This window comes from Aulonocara sp. 'chitande type north' Nkhata Bay, linkage group LG16 (genome assembly GCF_057382095.1).
Source record: "Aulonocara sp. 'chitande type north' Nkhata Bay isolate Kocher_YH1m ecotype deep benthic linkage group LG16, A_spYH_male_GT1.1, whole genome shotgun sequence".
Taxonomy (NCBI): domain Eukaryota; kingdom Metazoa; phylum Chordata; class Actinopteri; order Cichliformes; family Cichlidae; genus Aulonocara; species Aulonocara sp. 'chitande type north' Nkhata Bay.
This window is the reverse complement of record NC_141359.1, coordinates 26,119,054-26,146,164: the sequence shown is the minus strand read 5'-3', so window position 1 is coordinate 26,146,164 and position 27,111 is coordinate 26,119,054. Positions and strand designations below refer to the sequence as shown.

The 27,111-nt window shown below is 40.1% G+C and overlaps 1 protein-coding gene across 1 annotated transcript in view; it reads left to right on the top strand.

Moving 5' to 3' along the window:
• Window positions 1-27,111, top strand: part of LOC147311677 (glycerol-3-phosphate dehydrogenase, mitochondrial-like) — a 62,125-nt gene that overhangs the window by 11,623 nt on the left and 23,391 nt on the right. The window contains exons 4-5 of the mRNA XM_086267474.1: window positions 9,092-9,139; window positions 10,249-10,345. The gene's annotated coding sequence lies outside the window, so the exon portion shown is untranslated. The remainder of the gene's footprint in view (window positions 1-9,091; window positions 9,140-10,248; window positions 10,346-27,111) is intronic.

Sequence of the window (27,111 nt, the reverse complement as noted above, 5' to 3'; positions counted from 1 at the left end):
TTCTAAACATTAAATGTAATACTTTTACACAACCCTTTAAAATGAAGCTGAAAGTCTGCACTTCAATCACATATTGATAAACTGATTAAAAGTTTCCTACGGTGATGTACAAACGCTGGCCAAAACCTGTGAGCATAAAATGTTAGAGAGGTACTGATGCTTCCCTCCTTCCAGGCTGGTGTAGGTTTAGACCCTGTACTCTAAAACCAACTAAAAATCAGTTGTGACACTAACAGAAACTATGTATTTTATACTGTGTGTCACAGAAAAATTAGGTGCAGCATTACTTAATAAGTGCTTCTCCCAAGCCCCTGAGGTATGACAAATAAGACTATATTTGGGTTGTGAGTTTGAAAGGAAACACACAGATAACCTGTGAATAGAGATCCAGCTAGTGGCAGGCCTTTTTACGTGAACTCCACTGCACTAATTGAGCTGCGAGTTTATTGTAGGGTCTTGTGTGGGAGTTTCTACCAACACAATTTCTAAATTAAACACGTTTTTGTAACGGCAGATGGTAAAAGTACACATTCCTAATTTTCTTTTCATCATTTTTGATCATCACTATGTATTTAACATGCTTAGAAGCAGTTTTAAACTTTCTTGGATAGTCTCATATTTTTGAAGTTTTAAATGTGTAACACTTTTAGTCCCTTAACTTCACTTAAACTGCATCAAATTAAACCATTCTACAAAGCTTAACTGGTTTTAGCAAAATTTATCAATTACAATGTAAATTAAAAATTGAGTGTTCTAAGGCTGTCTTGAGACCTTTTATATGGTCGAAGATTTAATATATTTAACACTGGCAGTTTGAGGATGTACATAACTACATACATGAAGTTTCAATGTGCTTTTTTTTTTTCCTCAATGTGGGAAGGGATTACATGAAGAGGATGTGGGAGCTATGGAATCTCCGATACCTAACACCTAGACTGACAACAAAAAACCTCAGTGCTCCAACATTTTGAAGAAGGAGCTGCTATCACAACTGAGCTGAGGGGATTGTATCCTACCACAGCCTCTGAAAAGGGTGGTTCTGACTACCTTCCCTCTCTTCGTTACCATCTGACCATAGTTCTCCGGTCCGAATGACATTCCTCTGTCGGCGCTGGGTGTGATGAAGAAAGGATACAGAAAGCTGTCCATCTTGCTGGTATCTCTCTTCGAGATCAGTGAATCAATGTCTTGTTCACTCCTGGTATACAGCTTGATGTCACCCATGTAGGCTGACGCTTTCTCCGTAGTCACTAGTTGCGCCATAGACACTATCTGTAGCCAGTCTTGTCAGTGATCTCACTGAGGGGGTTCAGGCCTATGCAGAACACCATTGTGGATGGAGCATCTTCTTGGTGGAACCTTGATGGTGGCTTGTGCAATTGGCTTGAAGTTGTCCTCAAGTGTTGTTCGCCACATCCCTATTGAGTTCCCGATGAAGGGTTAGGGCCCTGTTCATGCTGTATAGTTCTAGGCATTACAGGATCCATGTGTGGAACAAAGAGTCGATAAGACTATCGAAGAGTCTATAGGTGCTACATCCTCTTCATGTAACCTCTTCCACTGGGTTTACTTGCATAGTAGCATTCCAATAGCGCTCTGTTTTACATCTCTTGCCCACGTATGCCTTCTTTTTCCAGTAGCCCAGTTCTTCTCAGTGTGTCCTGGTTGCTCAACACCTGACGCTTGTTAATCCGGGCGACGTCCAAGCCAGTATGGTTTCAGTTATCTCTCTCTCATTCTTATCCGAGGTAGGCTTGGTTAGCATGGGAGGTCTAGCCTAGGGACTCTTACTAGACACAGACGCCTTGGTTGGGAGTCGAATCCCCAACCTGAAGAGATTTGCCTAGACCACAAAACACAAAGAACGAACATTAGACCAGTGGAAATCTGTGCTTTTGTCTGATCAGTCCAAATTTGACATCTTTGGTTGCTGTATATTTGTTTGACTCAGGAAAGATAAAGGGTGGTCTCTACATGCATGGTTCCCAATGTGAAACATGGAGGAGGAAGTGTGATGGTGTGCGAGTGCTTTGATGGTGACACTGTTGGGGATTTATTCAAAATTGAAGGCACACTAAACCAACATGGTTACCACAGCATCCTGCAACAATATGCCATCCCATCCGGTTTGCGTTTAGTTAGACCAGCATTTATTTTTCAACAGGACAATGACCCCAAAAATGCCTCCAGGCTGTGTAAGGGCTATTTGACCAAGAAGCAGAGTGATGGAGTGCTGCGCCAGATGGCCTGGCCTCCACTGTCAAGATGGTCTGGGATTGCAAATGGACAAGCAAGTGCTCAGCATCTCTGGGAACTCCTTCAAGACTGTTGGAAAACCATTTCAGGTGACTACCTCATGAAGCTCAGTGAGAGAATGCCAAGAGTGTGCAAAGCAGTAATGAAGGCAAAGGGTGGCTATTTTGAAGAGTCTAAAATATAAAACATGTTTTAAATGTATTTATTTAAATATACATGTATTTACACATACACCAAGCCTACACATAGATACCGAGCTCCAGAGTTCTGGTTTGAACCCTCCCTGTGTGGAGTTTGCATGTTATCCCAACAAAAACAACGTATAGATCCAAACCAGACACTAACCAGCATCTAGTTTGTCTGACTAGTTTAATTTATAACGGTACATCTGTTGCATTTATGTTATTTATTTAACCCTGGAGCATACATGCTCTTTCATGCTCTCATGCTATTATTAGCTATTCATAAAAATAGAAAAAGAACAACTTATGTAAAAGAAAATATTTTGAAAAAATGTCAATCTTGACTACTATTAGAAGATTTACATTTAGATACAGTTGTGAAATGTCTTCAATGGATAAATACAAATAATAATTGTGATTATTTGATAAAGACAAATTTGTGCATTCAGGTAAAATGAAAAGGCAAATGTCACTGTCACCTGGTGAGTTGGTAACAAATTACATCTAAAGTGACCAAGAGGGAATAATAAGAGTGCATGCACAGAAGAGAATCCGGTATGAGTCACTGTCTGAACTAAGCCCTGAACAGCATCTTGTAGATTTTCACCCACATCACACAGACGATGGAGTTGCACAACACAAAAACATTTTTTTTAGATTGTTGTTTTCTTTAAAAACAATCTTCCAGCAGTGTAAAAAATAGACATTTTATTATCGTTGTCAGTGGAGTGAAGAAATTAATCATTTTTGTCTTCTTATTTCTGCACACATCTTTCTTTCTTTTTTATCGTGTGTGTATGTGTGTGTGTCATCTGTCTTTACCACACACACAGATACAGCCTCTTTTCTGTCCTCATGTGATGCCGGCACTCTCCTCTAGGTTAGTGACAGTGATGAATGCAGAACATGGAACACATTAATGCAGTGAATTCTGGTCAATGTCAGGCCTTTCTTCACCGTGTCAAGTTAAACAAACAAGATCAAGCAAAAGCGAATGGTAATTGACCCTCCAGAGATAAGGCCCTTGCGACTGAAGCAGGAGGTCACGGGAATCCCAAGCCATTCTAAAACCTGAGTGTGTGTGTCCACATTTAAAAATATACTGTACTCACTGTCCAAGTGCTCACACTTTAATAAAATGCTGTAGCGTTCTCACCCCTATTACAAAGTGAATTATTACAAGAAGGAGACCTGTGATATATACTTTCTCTGTACAGTGCCTCATCAGCAACAGACTGTCATTGTAATAAGTGGATTTTACTTGTAGGAGATGTCTAAAGCTCTAGTGGGATGTGTTTAAAATGTGGAGCTTCTGACATTTTGATGACACATTCTTGTGAAACCTAACTAATTAGTAGAGTTTTGGTTTTGAACTTCTGATTTTATATAATGAACCTTGTATACTTACTGCATGTCCGTCACAGCTAGCAAACATCATTCTGATGCTGTGTAATTGGAAGTGAGTATGATAGAAAAGGAAGAGGGTTACCAGGTGGTGAAAGGCAAACAGCTGATAGAATTTCATATTAATTTATTCATTCATTTTTGTTATTTTCCTATTTTAGTCCTGTTGATAACACTAAAAGAAATCATTGTAGTAAATGTTACTTTTTTAAATTGTTTAATTTGGGAGATTAAGACTATCACATGTTGTAAGTGTGATTGGTAGTTGGGTGAGACCCTATAAGTGTTACAGGCCTTCGATGGGGTCTGTTTTTAAACTGTTTTTTTAACAGAAAAGCAGAGACAGGAGACATCAGTTGCGTTCGGTCTGCAGGCTCTTCCTCGTCTGATTTATTAACAGAGTTTAACAACGTCCTTTTCTTTTCATTTAGACACACACATTTCTCTTTTAACAACACAAACATTCAATTAGGTCCATAGCTCAAACCCTTTTGGTTACCTTGCACTCTCGCAAGAATAAACTTACAAAATAATCATTGTATATGAACGTCCTTATTTACAATAAATCTGTAACCAATTTTACTGCATTTCAGCATCAAAACATTTCTGTGCAGCACCACTAACACTGCAATTAACCCGCTTATGTCACCTTTATACTTTTCTTATACTTTAACAGATTCAAACAATATATTACATTTGTAACCAATAAACAAAAATATTCTTCCCTTGCTCACAAACAGTTCACAATCATCCACAAACAGTATACATCAGACTATTTACATTTGACACATAAGAACTGGGTAGGTCCTAATCAACTGTAACTTCCAATAATGCCAGGATAAAAGAAGTGTCTAAGAGCTCCATTTGTCACAAAATAAAACAGGTAATAAGACCAGCTGCCTATTTAGACTACGAGTGAAATGGCGGCTGCCATTACAAATGGCGGTATAGTTAGCTTTCTCTCAATCAGTGAAAACACACTCTCTCACAACATTTGCGGTCTTTAAACTAAGACAGAAAAAGGTTTCTTGCCTTTATATGTACATTGTGGTGAGCAAACGTGAACTACTGACCTGTTTTTTTAACAGAAAAGCAGAGACAGGAGACATCAGTTGCGTTCGGTCTGCAGGCTCTTCCTCGTCTGAGGCCGAGACGCGTTGCAACAGCCTATCGCACTCACCACTATCTCCCCCTTGTGGCAATGCCACGCAATTACATTGTCCATAACGCTAAATGAAAAGTGCAATACCACCATAAAATCAGGTCTTTTACATCAAAAACAATTCACAACAAAATTACAATTGTGACCATACACTTGTGGGCGTCACATAAGCAAACTGTTATTTCAATGCATACATATTTTTAGGTATTGCACTCGATGTAGTTGAAATAAATGTACTAATATATTACATAGAACTGAATTTTTAAGGAAATTGCAGTGTTTAACAAACTTATTAGATCGCCACCCAATTTAAGGTTTATACCACAGCTGTAACAATATTAGTAATGACCAAAATCTTTTTTTTAATCTTTTTGTTATGATAACTCCATCGGTGCAAGATTTTTTGAAATTAAAAACATTTTATCACTAAAACATAATTATTGTTGTTATCCATGTTTTTTCAAATTTACTTTTTAACAAAAAAAAGCATAAAAACAGTAATCTGACTTCTCAGCGAAGGCCAGTGTGCCCGAAATTTGAGTATAAAAACATGAATTTGGTTATTATTAGTTTAAAACAAGATGCTCTGTTGAGTTTGCTGTGGCATGCATACTTGAAGCATGCGAACAACCACGAATGCAAAAAAGACTCTTCTCCCTGGCCTTGCATGCTTACACCACTGACTCCTTCAGATTTGTATAGGCACACATGCTCAAAGCCATAAGTAAAACGCTAAACCTGACTCCTAATTTCATTGTCACCAAGTTAATAAAGGAGCAATTCATAGGGGGAGATGTGTTGTTCAAGGGTGCCTTCAGGAGGGGGATACATTTTTTAGAAAATAGTACTGTACCTGGGGGAATTAATATCAATATCACAGTCTTCTGGTAAAATGGATGGGTTGTTTGAACATTAAAAGTCTAGAAACGTGCGGCTGACTAATTTGATACTTTCTCCTTGTCTATGACTCGCATTTAGTTGCCTCATTTATAACGCCTTCAGGCTTCTACCCTTATGCTGAAGTGCACCTGCTACCTTTCAAAGACTGAATAGGGTGGTTGTTGGTCTGGAAAACTGCGTTGTAAATCTGGATAGTGTTGTGATTTTGAGCAACAAATGAAAAGGCCATGTACTGAACTTTCAAGCTTTGTCTGAATACAGGGAGTGCAGAATTATTAGGCAAATGAGTATTTTGTCCACATCATCCTCTTCATGCATGTTGTCTTACTCCAAGCTGTATAGGCTCGAAAGCCTACTACCAATTAAGCATATTAGGTGATGTGCATCTCTGTAATGAGAAGGGGTGTGGTCTAATGACATCAACACCCTATATCAGGTGTGCATAATTATTAGGCAACGTCCTTTCCTTTGGCAAAACAGGTCAAAAGAAGGACTTGACAGGCTCAGAAAAGTCAAAAATAGTGAGATATCTTGCAGAGGGATGCAGCAGTCTCAAAATTGCAAAGCTTCTGAAGCGTGATCATCGAACAATCAAGCGTTTCATTCAAAATAGTCAACAGGGTCGCAAGAAGCGTGTGGAAAAACCGAGGCGCAAAATAACTGCCCATGAACTGAGAAAAGTCAAGCGTGCAGCTGCCAAGATGCCACTTGCCACCAGTTTGGCCATATTTCAGAGCTGCAACATCACTGGAGTGCCCAAAAGCACAAGGTGTGCAATACTCAGAGACATGGCCAAGGTAAGAAAGGCTGAAAGACGACCACCACTGAACAAGACACACAAGCTGAAACGTCAAGACTGGGCCAAGAAATATCTCAAGACTGATTTTTCTAAGGTTTTATGGACTGATGAAATGAGAGTGAGTCTTGATGGGCCAGATGGATGGGCCCGTGGCTGGATTGGTAAAGGGCAGAGAGCTCCAGTCCGACTCAGACGCCAGCAAGGTGGAGGTGGAGTACTGGTTTGGGCTGGTATCATCAAAGATGAGCTTGTGGGGCCTTTTCAGGTTGAGGATGGAGTCAAGCTCAACTCCCAGTCCTACTGCCAGTTTCTGGAAGACACCTTCTTCAAGCAGTGGTACAGGAAGAAGTCTGCATCCTTCAAGAAAAACATGATTTTCATGCAGGACAATGCTCCATCACACGCGTCCAAGTACTCCACAGCGTGGCTGGCAAGAAAGGGTATAAAAGAAGAAAAACTAATGACATGGCCTCCTTGTTCACCTGATCTGAACCCCATTGAGAACCTGTGGTCCATCATCAAATGTGAGATTTACAAGGAGGGAAAACAGTACACCTTTCTGAACAGTGTCTGGGAGGCTGTGGTTGCTGCTGCACGCAATGTTGATGGTGAACAGATCAAAACACTGACAGAATCCATGGATGGCAGGCTTTTGAGTGTCCTTGCAAAGAAAGGTGGCTGTATTGGTCGCTGATTTGTTTTTGTTTTGTTTTTGAATGTCAGAAATGTATATTTGTGAATGTGGAGATGTTATATTGGTTTCACTGGTAAAAAATAAATAATTGAAATGGGTATATATTTGTTTTTTGTTAAGTTGCCTAATAATTATGCACAGTAATAGTCACCTGCACACACAGATATCCCCCTAAAATAGCTAAAACTAAAAACAAACTAAAAACTACTTCCAAAAACATTCAGCTTTGATATTAATGAGTTTTTTGGGTTCATTGAGAACATGGTTGTTGTTCAATAATAAAATTATTCCTCAAAAATACAACTTGCCTAATAATTCTGCACTCCCTATATCTTGGATGAGCTCAACCTACAGTAAACTGGGCTGCAGGTTTGCCAGGGCTACTGTGACCTACATAGGTAAGGTAATTGTTGAGGGGCAGGTACAGCCCATGGGAGCCAAAGTCCAGGCTATTCATTTTCTCCCTTCCAAATTAAAAAATGAACTAAAAAAAAAAAACTTTGGTATTGTTGGTAATTACTGATCAGAGATTGATTTTTAGAAGACTTTTGAACTCTTATGTTGCTGGTAGATGTGACGAGCTGGACATGTTACAGGGTGGAATGACGGTTTAATCAGTATCAGGTCTTTTTTTCACTGTTTTATCTGGTTAAACCTTCATTGAAGGTGTCTTAAGTGAGACATTAACATTATCCCTTTTCCTGTTTGGATTATTGCTCTATTATTGTCATATCCATCTACTAATTGACTTGTTTGATATCAACATTGCCAAGTTCAAGTTAAAAGGTCTCTAGCAGGAGTTGTTTTTTGGTTGTTTTTGTTAATGTTGAATATCAAATTTCCCCAAAAGGACTTCAAATGCTTGAAGCACCGACTAACATTTCAGCCAGTGCTGAACGAGATACATATCAACATTAAATATGTTTAAATATTGCACAGTAGGTACATGTGATTGGTTCAAAGAAATGTTACTGCCATGTATTTTATTAAGCTAGACTGCCTGTTGTATTCGTTGCTGGCTTTTAATTTCTACATCTGTCCACACAGCTGGTGTTTTTATTACTATTAATTTATTACTTGGGTTTTGTCTGCTTGGACACTTGCATTTATAGAGTAATAAGGGAATGCATTTAATGCTCCCCTCCTCAGTTGCATTGTGAATTGTGAGCATAAATTGAATTGAAGGCAGTTGATTAAACCATACTGTCCCAGGCTTTTAAGTGTGTTTAATTTCACACCATCTATAAATAAGCCAATTATTTTCTTATGCACACTGTCGCAGTGAAGGCTTCGTGTTTATCTCACGCAATTGTGTATCAAGGCTCTTTCAAACACCATGCATCTCTAGTTCTCTTGTTAATCCACTTCTAATGTTGACTAAGAAACCAACACTGTTTTTTTGTTTTTACAAAGCTCAGATTATGAGGGAATTGTATTTTGAATGCACTTGAAAGCCAGGGAGTTCTACGCATATTTTTGTTGGGCTTAATCTACAGATTGTTATGTCTTGCCATGTGGGTATTATTCAACACAAACTCCTCAAAAGAACACAAACAGTGAAATTCTCAAGACTGAGTATGTGGGAGGGCTTATCCGAGCGTCTGCTGCCAGTTTTAACACTGGAGGATACTACATGTTGAATAGATTTATGCTTTTTATGCTTTTATTTCTAGTCTGTATTGTTTCTCTTGCAGTTAGGGAGAGTCCTGTCTTCATCCTGACAGAAGCGAGAGTGAAATAAAGTAAGCCGCTCTAATCATTTTCAGTCTCAAATGGTCTTAAAAGGAATATAAAATTTTCGTATTTTACAGTTTTTATTTATTTATTTATTTTTTGCACATGCATCATGTTTACTTTTTTACTTGACATTTGATGGATGTACTTTTAAGCTAAATGCAAATAGACACAAGACTTCTCAAACTATCCTATTTGGTTTCATAGCTGCTTCAAGAAAATCTCCATTGTTTACACATTCAAATGTCGTTTTGTATAATCATGCATGCCTATTGAAGGACCTAAATGCATTGTAATTAGAAAATAATGGGCCAGCGTTCATGGATGGAAGGTTTCTACTTAACATTTTCCCTCGAAGCAAATGGGCTAAAGTCAAAATCAACCTGGATAGAAGCCCGTCAGACCCCGGTATAAAAGTTGATCTAGCCTGTTAAAAGAGGGGGGACTGTGCATGCAGAGGTGTAATGGCAACGCAGTCTCTATTAAGGCTAACAGCTCCCATCTCCTTCAAGGTGGTCATTTAGTAGTGCTGCTCATTCAGCCTAATCAATGGTTGAAGCTGCAGCGAACCATTAAATAAAAAAAGAGGCTAGAGATGAGGTGCTTCTGATTGGGGTTAATTGGATGTAATTGGAATTTATACTGTACAGTGGACGACTCATTAAGAACACATTTAAAAATAATGTCATTTGAGCTCAGGTCATTTAACCATTTTTACACTGGAAATAGTGCAATGCAGGACTTGGGAAAAGTGGCATAGCTGGTGTCCTACTGTGACTTTCTACAGGCTGTATGTGCGCTAAAATGCAAAATGTCACTCATTGATTTCTTTTCAGTTTGCACCTGAACCTTGCACCTTGAATTTCAGATTGAACAGAGTTTAGATTTGTATTGGATAATGTGCTAACACTTCATTTAATTCCCTTTTTTTTTTTTTTTTTTAGCATTTTTAAGCCCTTGATCAACATTAAACACTTTAAAATCAATTATAATACAGCTGTAACCAGAAGCTTTCTGTGTGCAGCAATAAGCATATGCTTGTGAATAAACAGATAATCAAACAAAGTCTCATTAAGCTATATTTAATTTAAACTGTGTTTGTTTGTTTTTTCTGCAGTTTTGTCCAAGCTAGCATCCTGTGTTGGACAGCGACTTGAAGCTCTGTGCCATGAGACAAGCTCAGACGGATGGATTTCAGCACTAATCCGTTTGATGTAAGTGAATTTAGGTTCTAATTCATGGGCTTGTGCACTGTATAACAAGCCAGAATCAGCAACACACGGTCCATAAATTCAAGAGGAGAGCAAGAGGGAGAGAGAGACAGAGTGTGGGATGAGAGAAGGGGGTAGAAGAATATGGTGTTTAACTGGAAGGCAGTATGTTTTATCAGTCACTGGCACCATTTAGCTGACAAAAATGAGCAGGCCCAGCTCTGGGAATAGGGCCTAGGCACCGGGTGTTCACCAAATCCTCACAAGAAGAATATCAGCACTTCTCACATGCTGCTGCCTGATATCCACTGCTGTAGCTGAAAACTATCTCCATTGTCCAGTTTGATTGCCTGAATCAAACTGATTTACTGCAAATCCATCTGAGCTTTGATAAATCTATTACAGTTTCATTTCACTGATTTCATTAACGTGAATAAAACCAGCCATGCTTTCTGCATAACTGCCTTTTAATGGCTTGGCCCTGTCACCTGCCTCAGTATTAATCCCTCTGACTTATTGCTCCGCAGAGGGAATGAGTAATGGGTATTTGAATGTGATCAGCACAGTACAATGCAATTAAGGAACCAGTACTGTTCTGTGCCTTTAATCCTGAACTAATTTGAATTGCAGTTTGATAGCACTGTGAATCCTGCATAATTATGTAGGGTGCATATTAAACTCTGTGACAAACCAAAGAGGCCTTTAACTAGCCCTGCCACAAGGAGAGCAGCCAGGAGAGCTACAGTAAGGTAGCCAGCCGGAGCACACTGGAAGTCTCAATTACCACCGTCTTGGATGACAGGTGGAAGCTTAGGGGGATGGGATGGGGGGAGGCTTCATTTGAAAATGGTTGACACTGATATCTCTCTTTTTTTCATCCCTAACCTCAACTGTTATGTACAAGTGTCATTTCAGCCTCAAAGAACAGATACATCAAGTGTGAATCAAAGAAAGGTTTGCGTTCGGTCAGTGAGGATAAGCCCCGAAGAGACGCTACTTCAAAGTCCACGTGTATTTATCACCTCTCTTCTGGCAGCTAATTAGGAAAGTTTCAAATTGTTCATTATGGGAGTTAATTTTAGGACATACCTGCAGAGGTAGATACAGTTTGGTAACATCCGACAGAGTGTTTGCACTAGTTTGTGCTTCTGATAAACACTTTAAACAAATTGAGTTCATAAAATATAGACATTTATAACATTTAAATCACATCTGTGTCATTGCAAGACGTGTGGACTAAAAATAAAGTTCTTTAATGGGAACTGAGTTAAATATGTTAGGTTTCTTGTTTTTCATCAAAATGGTCAGAAAGAAAATTCCCATGTATCTCCCTCTGATTTTACTTTAACCCTTGTATGGTGTTCGGGTCTGTGAGACCCGTGTTCAGTTTTTTTCAAAAGAAAAATTAAACAATTAATTATTTTTTCACGTGTAAATGTGTTGTGTCTTTCCACTCACTCCACTTGATTATAACTGATTTATTTATAACATTTTATATAAAAGAAAAACGAGAAGCACATTAATTCATAAATGTGATCTAACAAAGGTAAAGGGAAAAAATTAACCATGTTTGCTGTTCATATGTCTTGTAATTGGGATGAAGTAAACATCTGTTGAGTAATTTAACATAAAATTGTTTGATAGTGTTAATTTGGAAAGCCAAAACTCTAGCGGGTCCACCAGACCCATGAACACTGGCTGAGTAACAAAAATACGAACACCACACAAGGGTTAAAGCAAAAGAATTTAAAGGCAGGACATAATTTGACTGTTATTCTCTGGGGAGGGGAAAAAGAGTTTAAAGACAGTTTAAATCGGCAATAAATGCTTCCATCAGGACTTACCTTATTTTTCGTTCCACAAGTGGTCGGACTCGCATATTTCACACTGCCTTAAAATATTCTTAACAGTGAGTTATTCTGCCTCACACAAGATTGAGCCAGAGAGCAAAGATAAGAGGGATGGAGTGAGAAAGAGAGGCAGAGGGGAGAAGAGGAGGAAGACACAGAGGGGGCTGCTAAATTAAGCCATTGTGACTCAAAATCCTCCTTTAATAAGGTTCATGCTGTCTACAACTTCATCATTTTCTCCTGAATGATAATTACTTTATTCAATCATGTTCAAGGTTTTAGTGAAAGCTAGCATTGATTGATTAACTTCAATTACCATGCTTGCATTTGCATAGATAAAAACTGCTTTTCAATTTGTGAGTGGCACGCGGGTGGAAACCCTGCCTTGATATTTGCATTTCAATGTGAACGGTGAAGGATAAAGGTGGGAGCGGGGTCTGATCACTGCTAAGCCCTTTCTGGTCGGCTGCGCCAGCATCTATTTTTCCATAAACACCCTTTGTTATGATGTTGGTTTGCTCCCTCCACGCAGAGAGAGCCAGCAGCGAGCTCTGTTTGCAGGCTGGCTTGTCGGCTCTGTTGGGGGATTAGGCTGCGTCGCACTACAACTCAGTCGAGAGCTTAGGTGAGCGCAGGCTGTGGCAGTGCACTGCTCTCACAACAGTTGTACACCAGGCAGATGAATGGGTGAATGTTGGAAAATTTCACACTCCAAGGAATTGTATATGCTGCATTCTATCTATAGGCTCACCGAGCTAATGAAGATGCACATGTGTAAAGAGCGGGAGGCAGTGGGAGATAATTACAATTATCACATGTCTATATCAATCATCATTAACGAGATTGAAAAACACGCATAAACCCACACAATTTATCTTGACATACTTATTTAACCGTCAAATTATTTTAATTTTGGTAACTTTTTTATTTTTTTTGAAGCACCTCATGTGTCATACCAGCCACACAACTACATGCTCATTTACAGATGACAAGATATCCCCACTCTTGACAACCTGAAATCTTTTGCTTCTTGCCAACTTTAAGTGATAATGGAAAACCCAACAGATACTCGTAATTGAATTATTGTAACGGCAAGGCATGAGCACCTAAGTGTGAAGAAAAAAAATTTTTTTTTGAAGTCCGTTGCCACTTGATCTCTGTGAGCTAAAATAAAAAAAAATAATGAGAGGAGGTGGTTTCGTAATGTATTTCCATTTGTGCTCCGGTCCATGCAAGGAACCGTATAGATATACAGTGAGTCAAATCACAGCTGTGCCACTTATGCATGAGTATTGGGATTACTGTCACCTTTGTCTGCATATTTTTCTTTGATTAATGTCACCCAAATGCTGTGTCTTCCAATTGAGAACCCAGTTCATTTGCATGATTTTTTGTACATGGTGCAAATTTGGGGATAAATTAGTCAGTCTCCCTATGTTGGCATGGCACTGAGTGATTTTTACAGAAGCAAAAGAGTCTCAGAGCAGTACTCCCAGAGAATTACACCTGTGAGATATGCTAATCATTAACACAGCCATAATGACCTTATTTACCTTCATATAAAAGACAGAAATTAGCATTAGGTGCCCTAAATGAACAGGGAGTTAATAATCAAGGCACTCACTTTTACCCCCCATTTGTTAGCTGGAGAGGCGTCAATATGTTTAGTTGGAGGCAACCATCAGTTGATGCCTTTAAAACGTATTATGGCGCCATCCCCTATTGCTGCCTTGAAGGGGAATTCCCAGATGGTGGCCTATGATTAGGTAGTTCACTTAGCTGTTTAGAATTGAGCATCTGGAAACACAGGTTGAATTAACACCACTGGGTCCCTCATTTTCTCTAAATGAGTGTCATTCAATTAATCTAATTATTAGGCATGCAAAAACTGAAGGACTAATAGATTCCTATTATACCATCATTATCATCTCTTACTCACAAGTGCTTACATTTCCAAGCGGACTCATGTGTTCAGCACCAAAAGAAACAGCCTCGAGCTTTGCTCTTATACCTTCAGCTTACCTACGGACAAGTTTAGAAAATTGACAAACTTGGTTACTTTTTAAATGATCTCATTTGCATTTTGCTTTCTACTGTGCAGCGAGTTTCACTTATTCTCATTTCTAGTCCTTTCGGATGCAGAGGCCCTGCTGGTTTCCACTTTTGTCATGTAATCAGGGCCTGATTTAGACCTAGAACACCAGCTGAATGAAATTAAGATTCTAGTAGGACTGAAAACAAGCAGCACTCTGGGTACTGAGGAGCAGGACTGAGAGCCACTTAATTACAGCACTGTATCTGTGACAAAATAAAATGCACCTCAGAGGCATCATTAGCAACAGATACACGGGCAGATCAACGGTATAGGCATGAAACTGAACAAAACAAGTCTTAAAGCGATTACAAGTGAGAAAACTGACGATGACATTAGAGGAGAAATTTCAGAACATCGTAGCCGTATCCTATCTGGGACTCCTGTGGCTATTTCTGCTACATTTGTTGCAAACAAAAAGGTTGATCGAGGGGTTTTCTTTTGAACACATTGTCCTTCTGTCACTTCACTCTATTTGACATAATGGACGGGCAGAACAGATGATAGGTGTCAGCTCCTCATCAGCCACCTCCCGATCATGTGATGCAAGCCTAAAATGGCCCATCTCACATCTCTCTTCTCTGTTCCCTCGCTAACTCCCCCTCTCTGGATCCCCTGCTGGCCGGAAGGACCCTCTCCCAAGCCTGGAGTGGCTCCTGCTGGGACTAGTGAGCCGCTGGCGAGAAAGGCAGGGGAGGGAAAGAGGAGGAGGAGGTGGTTGAGGGTGTGGGGGTGTTACACAGACCTGGAGAACACGAGCAGTCCCAACCTTACCCATCACCCTCCACCCCATCCCAGACTGCTATCTTCCGTTCCTACTGACCCTCCCCCCACACAGACAAGCACTCTCCCTGCTGTTTGTGTGTGTATATGCGTTTATGCACTTCTATTCTAGCGGATGCATGTGTGACAAAGCGACTGCGTCCTTGTGTGTGCGTCTGTGTTTTCACACAGATGTACTTGCTTGGTTGTGTTAGAATTATTTTTAGTGCGTAGCTTGTGTGCGTGTGGCCGTGTTAGTGAAAGACTGAGTGAGTAAACATGTCCCGGGAAAGGCTGAACATCAAGAGTAAAGAACAATAAATCTACTGCACAGAACTAATCATACAGAGGTAACAATCCACCCAGAGCTGGAGCTAGTCAATTAAATCATCAGCTCATTAGAATAAAACCACTTAAGCTGTAATCAAATAACTTTGAATCCTTAGATCAGCATCAAAAAAAGAACACTTTCTATTTTCTGTTTCTTTTCCTCTCCAACTAATATCCAGTTTTCTCAGTTTCCATGAGATTTTTTTTGTCATTTGCCTTAACACACTTCACCCCCCCTCCAACAGGCCCTCTACCAGCCACACTCCAGTCTAGCCCTGTCTGCAATGCAAACACCCCGGCAACTTAATTCACAAAGAACAGATACCAATTTCTTCTCAGCAAGAGATATATCAAGGATGTTAAACAAAGCAAACAGCTGCATCGAATTCTGATGGCGCAAAGCTAAGCCTTCAATTTGAGCCTTCTCTCAGGAAAAAAAAGCAGAATTTAGCTTCAAATATATTCCTGGTAGAAAAGAGAGCGTATTGTGTTATCATGAGAGTCTGTTTACCTAGTGAATCTACATATGGCTATCTAATATCTTTGTGCCATTGAGCAGGTTGGAAGCTGGACTCCCAGGGGTTTCAAGGCTGGGATTATGCATGGCGGGGGTTGAACTATTGCCCCTGTGTGATTGAAAGACCTCCACCAGCTTAGGCCCTGTTTATTGTACATTTGCATTGCTCAGTTCCACGAGGCTGCTGGGAACTATCAGTGGCCAGGCAGCTCATATCTGGGCTTCTGTAATTCGGTTTCCTGCGGATCCCCCTCATGCCTTCCAGCAAGCAGGAGGCGCTGAGGGCTTATAGGCAATCATTTAGTCTGATTGACCAGGATATTCTCTGATCAATATCTCGTACCAGGCCCCACACGGTGAGAAAAAACAAATCAAGTGTTTGCGCATTTCAAGCCAGTATTTACACTGGCATTCAGGATTCAATACCAAAACACTTCTCCTTAATTTCGATTAACAAGAGGAAGGCGGCTTTGACTGTGTCATGCTTTCCAAATGAAGAAATGTAAGATTAGCGATGTTGTGAGGCAACTTTAAGATGCACGGCATGTTTTGTGTCAGTAAGTTGGATTCCGAGTCATCTCTTGCCAATGAAGTGAAGATCTATTAATAAAGATAATTGCGTTTGGATCTATGCCCTGAAGTGGTCAACTATGCAATTTCACTAATTCATCCTGGAGAAAGGTTGACCTTAAGAAATGTAATTACACACACACACCTCAGTTACATCGGGAACCCAAGAGGTCTGCAAAACGTTTACTGGTGAAGAAGGTATAATTACCAGAAAACAATTAGCCCATTACTGTGGCAGTTGGAAGAATAGGTTTTTTTTTTCTGGTGCATCTTCTGGCTTTAAGCAAACAATTTATTATGAAAATCCTGTTGCTAAATTACATGTTATCTGTACTAAAGCAAGAGTAAAGATTGTTTGACTTGTTAATTTCTCTCTTTTCCCCCTTAGGTCTTACTTCTCTCTTAAATAGTGAAAATTGAGTTATTAAAATTTTTGAGAAACTCAATGCACCTGCCTATCTTTAAGGTATACAGTGGGGACCAGCATTAGTTCTACATGGCCACGTGGAATTAAGTGGTTTAGAGTAGCCTGGTATAAACACAAATCATTTATGAATTTTAATAGGCCCACCCATGCCTCATAACTATGCATGACTTCATACTTTCATAATTGACAGGAAATATGATCTAGGCCAAGGGTCGCCTATTAGAATGACTTTTCATTTAATTTTTTGACAGCCCAATACACAAATACAGGGTGGATTTCTTGAGCATATTCATGTAGTGCACAGGAACCTTTCTGGTGAAGTCTAGCAGCAAACCCCTGGGGTCAGGACCACCTCTCTTATAATTACGTACTACTACATTTTGTAGTACAACAGCATATCTCCCTTTGAGTTGCACAATGCTGTTGTTCAAGTGGAAATTCGGCTTGTTCGTTAAAGTGGTTAAAAGCATATCTCACAAAGCTAAAGTGTACATTAGATATACAGATCATTTCCGCTGGCAGGTATGCTGTGCACTCTGATGTCGACCATGCAGACTGAGCAAATATAAAATGTTGCCTTTCGCTCAAGTTCAGCTGTAGGTCAGGATGACCCCCTCCCCTCGCTCTTCTTCCACACCTACCCTGACCAGGACTGTTCTGTGGCAGCGAGGTGTTCATATACAATGGAACAATATGCCGTGGGAGGTCGAGGAATGTGGGCTCTATCACCCCCCTTTTAGCACAAGCTAAAACTCATTGTATCCCTTAGATGTAAATCTACACCTCTGGGCTATAAAAGTGCTACAAAGAAGCTTCTTGACTGTGTAAATTAACATTCATCCCACTCGCAATTAAGCAGACAGACTGACATTGTAGCTCCTACATGGCAGCAACACTGGGGGCTTTGTTGACATGGCGTCTGGATAGAGGAAAAACCAGAGGAAAATATTTTCAACTGAGTCATCGACTGGACATTGGGATCTGGAGACTAGAGTCTGAGTGCAAAACAAGATGCTGTAATTCAGCTTTTGCTCTCTCGTGGGATACTATTGCGCCATTATTAAAGTCATCTTCACACCAACAGAAGCACCTTTGGTGCTGACACGCAAAGTGTACAGCACAGTTTGTTATTTTCTGTGCACTGCTGATCACTTTTAGATGATATTTCAAATATTTTTTCTCTGTTGGAAAGATAAAACAAGCTAATCTCAGTGAGCACATGTATCCATAGTTAGAAATTACATGGAAACCAAATTAGTCTCTAATAACTCTGCAACAGATGGTGCTTGCTCTTCTTACCGAAAGTTAAGAATAAGCACAGTGATGCAGTAGCGCAACATGAAGCTAATAAATTAATCTAAATGACCAAAGACAAAAATAAATTCCCCCTAGATAAATCTATTCAAAACACACACACAAACATGCACACACACAAAATTTATATCCAGTTAACACTGGATATAAGAACACATTGCTGAAAGCATGAATACATTACCATCTGCTGCTTTTAATCCCAGACAGTTACAGTAGTGGCATGTTTTGGTAAAAGGATATCATTAATCATGGGTATAATCAGATGACATCAGGTCATGGCCCACTAAGTGTGTTTTCCTCATTATGGTAATATGGAGGAGAGGGGTATGTTTCCGCTCCTTTTTTTTTCTACTTTGACACTTCTTTTCATGACAACCCTCTCCTCATGGAGGAGGAAGGAAAACATTAGCAGCCGTCTGCTTCAGTCACTATAATCTGATAAACAGCAATTTTAGCTGATGCTACAAAGAGCTAACAAGCGCAGATTTATTGTGTTAAGACTATTTCAATTTAGTATATGATCTCTAAACACGGAGGTGTCAAAGAAGTCATTTTCGTATCAGATCTTAATTCAAGCCAACTTCAACTTATGAATAGACCGAAAGCTTCTCTGTGGCAGTAGAAAATAAACCCTGAGGCTATTTACTGTCTCCTTGATATATGAAGTTTGTGGTTTTGATTGTGTGTGATTATGTTCTGGGAGAATGACCTTTAGTGGCAACCGTATTGTAATGTAATGAGGATGTGTCAGTCGGCGGGGGTACAGTGATGAGACGAGGCCAGGCAACTGGCGTTTAGAGCATCGATCCACCGGCACCACGAGTGTAGAGGAGAATCTGAAATATTCCAACGCCTCCCTCGCCCAGCAAGTGGGTGTGGGATCTCTTTGAGCTGGTCTCAAGTACTTTGAGGCATCCTCTGAAACAAGGCTGATGTATACGACCAAACCAGTAGGTGATGAGCTAAAGATATTCCTGAATAATACGGTACACGATTAGAGTAAATCTACTTCTAGAAATCACACACACACACACACGCAAAAAAGTGATCTCGCTGCACCTCCTTGATTTTTAGTTTACGCTATAAAACCACAAATCTGATTCTGTGCTGCTAGGAATATGACAATGTTATGTCATACTAATCATGATTAATGTGGAAAAGATAAAAAACAGTTGGAGTGGAGGTGAAAGGAGAGGAGGTGCAGATTGATATGGTGATGAATTCTCTTACCTCCACCTTCTCATTAACTCTTGCCTGGGTAATATGACCTGGGAGAGATTTTCTCCTCCTACTTCAGCCCTGACACTGACTCTCTAAGCCCTTCTTGGTAAGCCCTATCTCATAAAGTACAATTAACTGGGCCAATCAGACAGGCTTAAAGTCACTCCTAGTGCCTTAACTCCTAATTAACCAAAATACATCATCAGCAATAAATCAGCCCCATGGATTTCAATCATAATTAAAGTAATTCGTAATGTTGTAATTTGCTCTGACTTTTTCTTCAAGGACTACTTAGTCTGATTTGGGCTAATAGGAATTAAAATCAATATTTTTTAGTCAGGCTTGGTTTTTCTTTTAAAAAAAAAAGAAAAAAGGGAGTACACCATACAAGTACAAGATATCTGATTTAGAGTTGAATGTGAATATTTGGTTGAATGTGATCTGAGCATGTACTGAATAGTTTATCTCTGGGGTTTGAGCCTTAACTATGGAAGCAGAGCACCAGTGAAACATTAATCACCAAAGTATTATGGCTGATATCCTTGGACAGCACATTAATTCAGGTGGCTATTAGGCTGCCTTGCAGCAAACCTTCGAAAAAGGTCTACATTGAAATTCAGTTGACAGTGTGTAGAAAGTAACTATGACGTTACTGCATTTGAAAAAAATAGGAAAAACAAATTATAGGTATGAATATAACCAATATTTTAAGTATGTTTAGTGGAGCAGTTTTAAAAAAAAAAAAATGCGGACTTCAGTGGGCTGTAGGTTTAATCATTCCTGACTGGCACAACAGTCTTCCCTGTATTCCTTGTCAACAGAGACAGCCACTCTACCTGTAGATGGAAAATACAAAAAAAAGCTGAAGAAACACCAATTAGAATGGCTCGCTCTCCTGCACTCCCTCAGAAAAGCCTGGCTCCGCTAAAGGTCAGCCTGAAATTTGAATGACAGGGCCAAAGTCTTTTACTCATAATTTTTGTGTTTGCAATAGATTTCGGAGCAATTCACAGCCTTAAAGGCCTTAAGTGGAACAGCAATTAATTGTAATGAATAATCTGACAAATCTGGTTGACATATGGCCGCTAATACTCCTCCTTTCTAGAGGGAGCAGTGGAGGGATTAGATTACCTCAAATGAAATCTGGGAGCGCTGTGCCATCTGCATGTACAGGGTGAGGCAGCGCACGTAAAACAGGACGTGGGTGGAACCAGGGTCTGCTCCCTGCCGCTCGAGTTCTCTCAGCCTCACCGGCAACTGATTTGGGAATTGAGCCTCTTTTTTTTCCCCCCCCTCATCTTATTGAACCAGCTGCCTCTCATGAAATAAAACGCAATAATGCTGCGGCGTTGCCAAAATCGAACACACTGAGAAAAGTAAACAAACATGACAGAAGTGATAAGTGTTGTGCAAACATATAAACAACACCGCCGTGTCAAGCCATCTGAGCACAAGGAAGCCATAACTTTATTAAAAGTATGATGAATTTCCATGAACCCCACACACACATACACACATCAGTTTATTATTAAACTTATAAAGCTACACAAAGTATCTTGTATTTTGTTGCTTTAGGTCATGAAAGAGGTAATTAATGAGCGGCTGGTTTAGCAGTGATAGAAAGCCATGAAAAGCATGGACAGTGATGGGAAAGCTATTCAGGTAATTTGCTTAAGTGAAACAAGTAAACCCACACTATAAAAATACTTCATCACAAGGAAAAAGTTCTGCATTAGCTAACTTCATTTAAGCAAAACAATGGAAATAACAATTTAAATATAAAGTATTTTTACAGTAGTTTGTGAATTGGTGCAGGTGGAGTAGATTACAATTTAATCTGTACTTGTTATATGAATGTACTCAGTTACTTACAAACATGGAATGGGGTAATTCTAGCCTTTGGCAAAGGGCTGCTACAGTTAGGGTCATTAATGCCTATTTAATAACCTATTTACAAAGTCTTTTAAATGGTGCCAGAAAAAGTAAGAATAGCCCAGTCCTCAGCACTGGGAAACAATGTATTGCTGGGAGTGTGCTGCTGTATCAACAGAGCTGATACGTGTAATGGCGTCATTCTGTAAACTCCTGCTAAAAGCCTGATAAAGAGGCAGCGGCTATTAACAGCCAGCTGACATAAGCATGGATCAGCACATTCGTTTAAAGAAGGAAAACACTCTTCTCACAATATACTTCGGCCTCTACTATTTCTTTGTCTTGCATGTAGTCTTGAGACCCCTGATTATAAAGTCACAGCAATATTTGTATTTGATAAATGCCTTTATACCTCACTTGGACCTTAAAGGACTAGTTCAACATTCATACTGCTAAGTGCACTTTTTTTCTTAGAGCTGACCATGTGCTCCAGCTGGCCTCAGTCTTTTCTGTTGATAAGCACTTTTTGCCTGTGAAGAGCAATGGCATAATCTGACTAAATTCTCATGGTGCATCTTTTGACTTGCTTTTCTGTCTTTGCCTCCATCTTCATGTTTATTCATTGTTATGAGTTACTTTCTATTCTGTTTTCTTAAATTTAAACAAATATGGTCAGTCATTGGCGTGAAATGATTTTCATTCGTCCCTGTAGTGGTCCACGGAACAACTTAAAATTTTACTTAGCTTTTGAGGGTTTTTTGTGTATTTTAACCAGGAACAATCAGTCATAGTGTTAAAACTTGTGTACAGAGTGCATAGTGAGTCATTTTTTGTCTCATTTACAAGTTGAAATGAACCAAAATGATACTTTCAACATGTTTTAGCACAACACTAGACCCACTTCAAATATTTGAAATGTTTTAGACAATTTTTAAAGGTGGGGGGTGTTTGAAGCAATTCATAGAAAGTCATTGCCAAGTGGAAGTTTTGCATTTGCTCACATTGTCCTAAACTCGCCTAGAAAACACGGAATAATAATTTTATACAAAGGCAGTGGGCGTCAGCTCAGATTATCAGTCACCACTTGCAGCTTTATTATCATCGCTTTAGCCAAAATGTAACTTTGATACAGAACACTGGATTGGCTCCATTAACTCCACCTGACAGAGAAGGAAAAACAACAATACATAATTACCCTTTTCTTCTTATAAAATGCATTCTGAGCGGAGAGTTCAGGAGCCAGGTCTCATATTTAATTGCAGGAATTGAATAAAGAACGTTTTTCTGTGAGGTGCTGGTGTGTGGCTAGCATAATTGCCAGGGAACAGGTCTTAATTTAAACCGGGGGGTAATTATCATGCAGAGCATACCCACCCAGAATGTTTGCATAACTATCACAAGCGTTTTCATAAATGATGCTTTAATTAGTCTTAATTAGAATTTGTTTAAGTCAGCAGGGAATGCAGGGCCCGTGAAATGATGTATGTAATAAGCATCAGGGCCCGCTCTGTTTTTTTCCTTACTTGGGGAATAGAGCTGACAAAATCACATCACATTAAATTGATTCAGTCAGAATTAAAATTCTTATGGTATTAATTAAATGAGGGAAGATCTCATTAGCAGGCTGTGTGGTGAGGGAGAGACCCTCTCTGCCAGCAGATGTGACGGTGTCAGAGCTGCTGTACATGCTCGCCATTAGGGCCCCCAGACAAGGAAAAAGTGAGGGAGGAGAGAGGAGGGAAGGAAGGAGGAGAAAGAAGGAGAGGAGAGATACGCTGAGAATGATGGAAAACAGAAGAAGGAATAAAAAAGTGGAATGCAGACAATAGAGGAAGAAGGGGAGGGGGGAAGAAAGAATAAGTGAGAATAAGAGAATGAGAAAAGGAGCGAGAGTCAGTGCATGTCTGTTGCTCTGGGAGAAGAGGAGGAGGAGGAGGGGAGAGAGAGAGAGGTGGCAGCGTATTAATGGGTTGAAGGCTCCTCACCATCTATAGCTTTATTTAGCTTCATTTGGTCTATTTGGCTGGAGGAATTCAATAAGAGAAGAGCTAATGACTTGACCAGATACCCTGTTATCAGCACTGATGAGACACCCTCTCTGCTTGACTCTTTATACAGCTACAGTGGTCTAATAGGCCTCTGGAAGATTGCTACCCAGAGTACAGTACAGACCTTCCCCCAGGAAATATAGAACATGATTTTGCCTCAGGGATCTTTGCTTGGCTGTTACAGGGCTCACCTGATCCTTTTGAATTACTATTGACACACTTCTTAAGGTACTAAACTGCAGAATAATCCTCCAATTCAAGGGTGTTACTCCACAGAGGATTTCCTTTTTTATCCTGTTGTGTTTTCAGGGTTGGGGTATTCATCCCTCGAGCAGCACGCAGTATCATCAGGTCAGCAGATAGTGATGGGGATGCTAAGCAGCAGACACATTGTTGGATGCCTGCAGCAGCTGTCGGTTTGAGTAAACTCCAATTTTAGCTGTGTAACATCTATCATAGGTAGACAGCAGATATACCATATAGAGTGTCAGGATACAGTATGCCTTAATGTCTGTGAGGCAGAGACTTTTTATTGACAATAAAGTCAAAAATTCTGAAAGAAATCACTTTATATCCAAAACGGGTCAGTAAAACACCTAAGGCCTACAGTATATGAGGCAGGAATTGTAAACAGTGGAAACACTGCCCTGTATAGAATCCAATGAAAATGATAATGGAGGAAACAATGGCCTCGGGCAATGTAGCAGCAACCTAGCACTGCCAGTGTTACAAGGCATCACTTTCTCTTTATTAGGAGTAAGCATGACTGTTAGTAGGTCCTGCATAAATATTTGGGGTAAATACACAGTATATCATTTTTCGTCACACTTGAATTGCATTATGATTTCCATGCAGACTCAGGTGAACTGGGGTCAGGGGACTAAATTAAGTGGGTCCTGGAAGCAGCTGCAATGGTTTCTCTCTTTAACCATGCTTGGCTGGTTAAGCTATCAAAAGCCGCTTGTACATGCATCATAAAAAACACTGTGTCTGTGTTTAAAATGGTATTAAAATGCTGTTGACCCTTAAAATTAGAAAGGGAAACGTGCAACTCTTTGCATGGCAATTATTTCATGTCCATCTAGAGCACAGTAGACTAGAAACGTATGACAGAGGCCTCTTGAAAATTTATTGACAGACCGGCACAGAAGTGAGGAGGTTCATTTATGACAATGGGGCGTGATGACATCACACCATAAAAGCCCTGTGCAGGGTCAGATGGCATACGGCACACCGGTTTGAGTCTTTGTGTTTGCTATGCATGAATATATAAGAGGTGGAGTGGGTTAGTAGCTGACATTGCTTTCCTGTGATGTATTGTGACATCCACCGCGATGCTCTTTTTTTAATGCACAGGCTGTAGGACCACATGAGTTCAAAATGGTACGACTTGGAGGTTCTTATAAAGCAGGTTTCTGTGGAGAAATTGCAGAAATTTTCCTTGTAACAAAGAGCTAGTTTAACCAAAAGCTCGTTTACTGTTTTTTTCCCCCCACTGGGATAATAATTGCCAGCTTACATTAGAAAAATCTCCTAAACTAGCTGTCAGCAGTAGCATAAATAATTTCTTTTTTCATGGCTGAATCTAGACTTTAGTGTTGTGAAATTTCTGAACTGTTTACCACAGTGTTTCTCGAGGGGAAACTGCTGCACCTCTTTAATATCTCTGGTTGCATTGGGCCATTGTGGGCAATGTTGCGAATGAGTAAGCAGGATTTGAAAATGTTGGAGTAACTGGCATTTCAAAGGATTTGATAAATTTCCTTCCTTGTTCTCATTTCAATAGATTAGAAAAAAAATTCTGAATTTCATTTGCATGACATGTGGCTGTATCACATTATATACAGTAGTGCTACCATGAAGGGAGATTTGCATTGCCTCTTTCAGATTCCATGGTGATATACATGTTGATTGATATACATGTTGATGAGCTTTAAAAACACATAACAAGCTTTGTAAGCCTGTGAGTGTGTCAGTTACTGTTCCCAGTATGTCCAAACTAAATGCTAAAACTGTAAGCACGGGCTATTATGATAATTTGGCTTACTTATAATAATTAGCTGTTGTATATTCATTAGCCTTTTAATTGGTTAACTCTGGGGACCGCCAACAATTCCAGTCAGTCAAATACACTAATGATACATGCACATACATGAACACACATGCATACACACCCTACCAGAAAGACCTTGCTGGAGTAACCTCCTCCTGAACTTTTATAGAGCACTCTCCCTCCAATCTTACTCCAGCTTTCAATACAGCTGTCAGTTTTGGGCAAAAAAGAAAGCTTTAACTGTGAATTTGCAGCTTTGTCCTCAGTGAGAGCAAGTACCTGTGACATCTGCACTGACATGCTGGAGATTATCCTCCATGTGATTGTCAGACAAATTGGGGGTCAGCAGCGTTGCAGACAGGGGAGCGTGGCAAGGGACACAGAGGAAATGTTCAATCACGGGCCAGCCCATTCGGGAGCCTCCCTTTTCAGCCTCTCCAGCCTATGGTTCATCTCTCTTTCGCACTTACGCTCTCTCTTTCTCTGCCCACAGCTGCCGGGCTTCCACTGGGAGGAAGCTGTATTATGGCTGGGTTAATTTACTGATTAATATCCAGCCACTAGATCCAGCTTTCCCCAGATGGCCAATTAAAAACTACAACTGGCAGCGCACATAGGCCTGGCAGCAGGTTGCCGATGGGCCCAGGGCTGGAGGCTGTGACAGAAGGTGTGGGTCCTGCTTGGGCCTGAATAAGAGCCGTTGACGATCTTAGACTTTGACTTTCCACACCAAACTAAAAGCCATAATACTGTGCAGAGCAAAAGTGAAACTGGGGCTGCTGAGAGGACACATACTGTGTTAAACTTAGGCCATCGCAAACAGAAAGTTGTAGGTTCTTGTGCACATTCTACATTTAACACACACATATATATATATATATATATATATATATATATATATATATATATTAGGGGTGCAACGATATTTGTATCGATATTGAACCGTTCGATACAGTGCTTTCGGTTCGGTACGCATATGTATCGAACAATACAACATTTGTAATTTATTTTATCAATTTTCCTTCTGACGATGCTGTCTGTGTTGAGCGCTCAGTGAATCTGTGTTCGACTACTCCGCCTAGGCTGCACTGTCCAGCGCAGATCCACTGAGCGCTCAACACAGACAGCATAGTCAGAAGGAAGAGCGCAGGGCACCTCCCCCACCCTCATTCAGATCTGGCGTTTGGAATTATTTTGGTTTTCATGTGAAGTATGACCCTGAAGGTAAGCGAGTCATGGACTAAAGTAAAACAGTATGTTGGATGTGCCATGCAATGCTCAATTACATTGGTGTGAACTAGTGTGTTAGCGCAGTTAGCTCGTTAACGTGTTGGCCATCTAGCCCCATGCACGGAGCGATCGGCGGTAGCTCGTTAACGGAGATTTGCCGTGTTGTGGCGTTAAGGTCATTTCAACGAGATTAACCTGAAAGCACTAGTGGGAACACAACGAATATGACTGCACATTTACGCCGACATCATCCTAGTGCAAAGACAAGTGGAAGCAGACAAAAAAAAGCAAGCATGCTACTAACTTTAGCCGAGTCATTTAGACAGCTGTTAGCACATGATTCTCCTTATGCTGCTGAGAATATAGCCCAGAAGAAGCGGATAGTATAGCTTTTATTTTGGAAAGAGCCATTTCTCTGTAATAAACTCTCTTTTCCAAAGATGAGTGATTCCTCAATCAGATACAGGGCTCGCAATATCGCTA